At 40.1% G+C, this 3,652-nt stretch overlaps 1 long non-coding RNA gene across 1 annotated transcript; it reads right to left on the bottom strand.

The window, feature by feature from the left end:
• Positions 1 to 310: 310 nt before the first annotated feature.
• LOC119024702 lies at positions 311 to 1,656 on the bottom strand. Its single transcript, XR_005076570.1, has 2 exons — positions 1,592 to 1,656; positions 311 to 1,106 (listed from the first exon to the last, which is right to left on the bottom strand). It is a non-coding gene; the product is annotated as an uncharacterized LOC119024702 (long non-coding RNA).
• Between the last annotated feature and the right edge of the window lie 1,996 nt (positions 1,657 to 3,652).

Genomic DNA, 3,652 nt, shown 5'->3' with positions numbered 1-3,652 from the left:
ACATCCCTCCCCGTCTCCCTTTTGTCACACTCACACACATCTAAAGAAAAAGCATCTCTTTGTCAGGGTAATAAGAAGTCAATTGGTAGGTTGGTTCCAGCGGGGATTAGGGCGGGTCGAACAGTCTGCTGCCGAGTCGCTGATACGACCAAACACCAATTAGGCTAAGAAAAGGGAGAGAGTGGGCGAGAGCTACAGGTGGGGATGAAAGATGGAGGAGGATGAAGATGGGAATGAAGAGTCGTGTGTGTGTGTGTGTGTGAGAGTGTGTGTGTGTGTGTGTGTGTGTGTGTGTGTATTTACATCTGGAGTGTTCATGTTTGTTTAATGAAATCTTAATCAGCAGTTAACAGTGTGAAACATATTTGCATAATGGAGGAAGTTTGCTGTGCAGACGAAGAGGAGACTCTGTTTTTTATTTTTGTTTGTTTTCACTGATGCAAACGTAGGATTTGATTTCAGTTTCCTCATTCTGCTTCCAAAATAACAATAACAATAACAACAACACGATTGTAAAATAACATGTAATTGCAGCTCTTCTCATTTTTTTTGTCGAGCTGAGTGTTTTTGCATAATCTGCACGAACTGCTCCGGGTGAGGGAAGGTGTTTTATCTCAGATCTCTTTAATCACATGTCACAGTGACGGCGCTCACAGTGAAATTCAAGGCTTATGAAACTACACTAAGAATATTCATGTGATCAGTGCATCTTTCAGATTAAACAATCTTTGGGAAAACTTGTGCAGTTCACATGTTGCTTTTCAACCTTCTCATCTCGTCGCCCTCAGAATCCAAATCATGTACCAGGGCTTACGTCCAAGGCGTCGTTTTTTTTTTTTTTTTTTAATGAGCATCTTTTTTTTCAGCAATTTCTAATGAGGAGGCAGCGAATGTGGCCGCCTGGAGAGAGAAGCAGCGCTCCTGGCGTCTTGTTTCAGAGTGCTCCTTGCTTTCTGTGCGGCGCTTTGATTGAAAATCTCAACTTTCCAGAGAGGTGCTGATGGCGTCAGTGCCGATGTTTTTCCAGGCGATCAATCATCAAAACAGATCCAACATGAAAAATGTTTTGCTGGAGCCATGGCTCCCCAAGAATAAGTGACCCCCACCTGTGCAAAATAAGATCATTGTTAAACACTAGAGTGAATCATTTGTGAAGTTAAGCGAGAGCCACATGCAGAAGGCTGCGTTCATGGCTGAAATGGGACTGAAATATAAATGTGTTAGTACTGATGGGAAGAGGCCTGACAACCAGCTCCAAAACACCTGAAAATGTACGTTAAAAACAAGTAGTTAGTTTGATTTGCAAATCTCACAAATGCTTCTTCAGTGATAATGAAATTAAAGTATGTTTCTTTTTAATGCATCTCCCTCAGAAGTCACTAAATTAAATTAGATCACAAAAGCAAAATGTGTTTAAAGGGGCTGGGTATGAGTAGGTTCAGTCACGATATAACAACCAAAGTATCTGCCTCTGCCAAGCATTTAAGGAAAGCTGAACCCCTCGCACAAGTAGCACTGGTTTTGACAGTGGCTATTTTTGAACCCTCTCAGTCATAAAGAACAAAAAGTCAAGAATTTCAACAGGGCTTACAATCTGCTAAAATGAGGTTTGCACTTCTGTCTGTCCAGGTGTGCCATACTCCACCTCTACTTAAGCCTTTTCAAAAGGGCAAGGGAGCTTCAAGCTGCTCTCACTCATTAATTAGCAAGCCAGCCTCCACACCCTGCACCACAGGTGATCTGAATCAACGCCAATCAATCCAGAGTGATAATGACATTCACTGCAAAAAAAGGAAAAATGTTGCACCACTTCTGGGCAGTCTGAAGACAAGCCAACACTGATTTTCGGATTTTTTTGAGTACTTTCTTTCTGCCTTTTCTTGTCACTATGACCTGTCCAGCTGACAGGAGTTTCTTTCTTAATTGTAAAGCTACTTCACTTCTAACAAACGCCTTCTAAACCTGCAGGGGTTTGATTGTTAAAAGGGTCAGGTCTAATGGAGCTCCATTGTAGGAGCAAAAAAGTATAGTGGGCATGCTGCAGGCTCTGAAGTCCACTGAAAGAAACGTTTCAAATACTCCCACTTTACTTTAAAAAGGAAATATAGGAAAGTGCTACCACTCACAAGTTGACTGATGGGCTCACAAAGAGCTACTATTTTATTGAAAGAGTACCATGTTAGGAATAAGTTGTATTGTAATCTATAGCCGTATTGCACAAGTCTTGTGATCTGTGAAATGCAAGGATGGAAACAACTGCAGAAAAGCTTCTCTGTGATTCAACCAGCTGTGTTCAACAGACTGCAGCCGCCACACAAAACTCTACAGTAATCCTACTTTATCTAGTTCTAATAGAATTTGCATTGGAAAAGTTATTCATCAAAAAAAAAAAAAAAGAAATACAGCTATTTCAACATTAAGGGAAATATTTCCTGACAGCACATTTTGTGAGCAGGCGTACGTTTTGGGCATTTTGGGGATGAAAAACTTTGTCAAACTTGTCCCACGGTGTATTTCTGAAGGCTGAAACAAAAAAACATCCCAAGGCAGAATATTCCCCTCACTTGTCTCTAAACAAAGGCGTCTTTTTTGAGCAGCGAAACTCATGGAAACTTCCAGCTTGTCCAACTTTTGAAACATGCAAGGAGTTGTCTTTGTCAGCACAAACGGGTCAAAAAGAGAATCCCGTATGTGTTGCTCTCCTGTCTTTTACGGCCTGCATGTGCAAAAGCCATCACACTCTGAACCCCGGCGTCTTAAATGTTGGAGGGAAAATAAAATAAACTTGCACTTTTTTAAAAGTGCAGCATCATAAATCCAGCCATTTCTCCCACACAAACCTCAACGTGAAAATAACTCACCATCCACCAACCGTTAGGTCTAGACTGAACACAATGATCCATAGAAGATCAATACAGCCCTACTGAGAGTAAAAAAAACAGAGTTGTGGGGGGAAAAAAGTTTTCAGGTCGGCCAGACAGACTGTGTAACATATATAGGTGTCCTACAGTTGTGTGTTGGGTATCTTATCTATAAATGACTGTTTGGCTCCCTATAAACCTTATTTGTGGAGAATCACAAGCTAAATAAAAAAAAAAAAAATGTGTGTGTATATATATATATATATATATATATATATATATATATATATATATATATATATATATATATATATATATATATATATATATATATATATATATATATATATATATATATTATAACCAGCCCATGAAAGTGAACCCAAGATGCTCGGCAAGTTTAAACTCGGCACAGAGATGAATGTCAGTGTTAATGGGCGTCTGTGGTGACGACAGTGTGAGTTAACTCTGCCCTGCCACCCTGAGCAGATGCACACATTCAGAAACATGTTAATTTGTCTTAAAATAGCTTTTCTGGTTGCCACAAACACAGCTGGTGAAGCTCCAGCTCCCACCTGAAAAACATCACGCTGGTGGGAAAAATTCACAGTGCTTTGACTCTTACAAATGTTGAAACGCCGGCTCGAACTGCGGTCACTTGCTGTCATACATATATCACACATATCACTGTGGTTTATAGCCTTACAAATGCAAACGGATCAGTGGTTTGTATGAACTAAAGATACCAGGCTGTAATGTTACAGCAGCCAACATTTAGGCTATAGTGTGCT

This window comes from Acanthopagrus latus, chromosome 1 (genome assembly GCF_904848185.1).
Source record: "Acanthopagrus latus isolate v.2019 chromosome 1, fAcaLat1.1, whole genome shotgun sequence".
NCBI classification, from domain to species: Eukaryota; Metazoa; Chordata; class Actinopteri; order Spariformes; family Sparidae; genus Acanthopagrus; species Acanthopagrus latus.
Note: the sequence above shows the minus strand (reverse complement) of the source record. Positions and strands in the feature narration are given on the sequence as shown.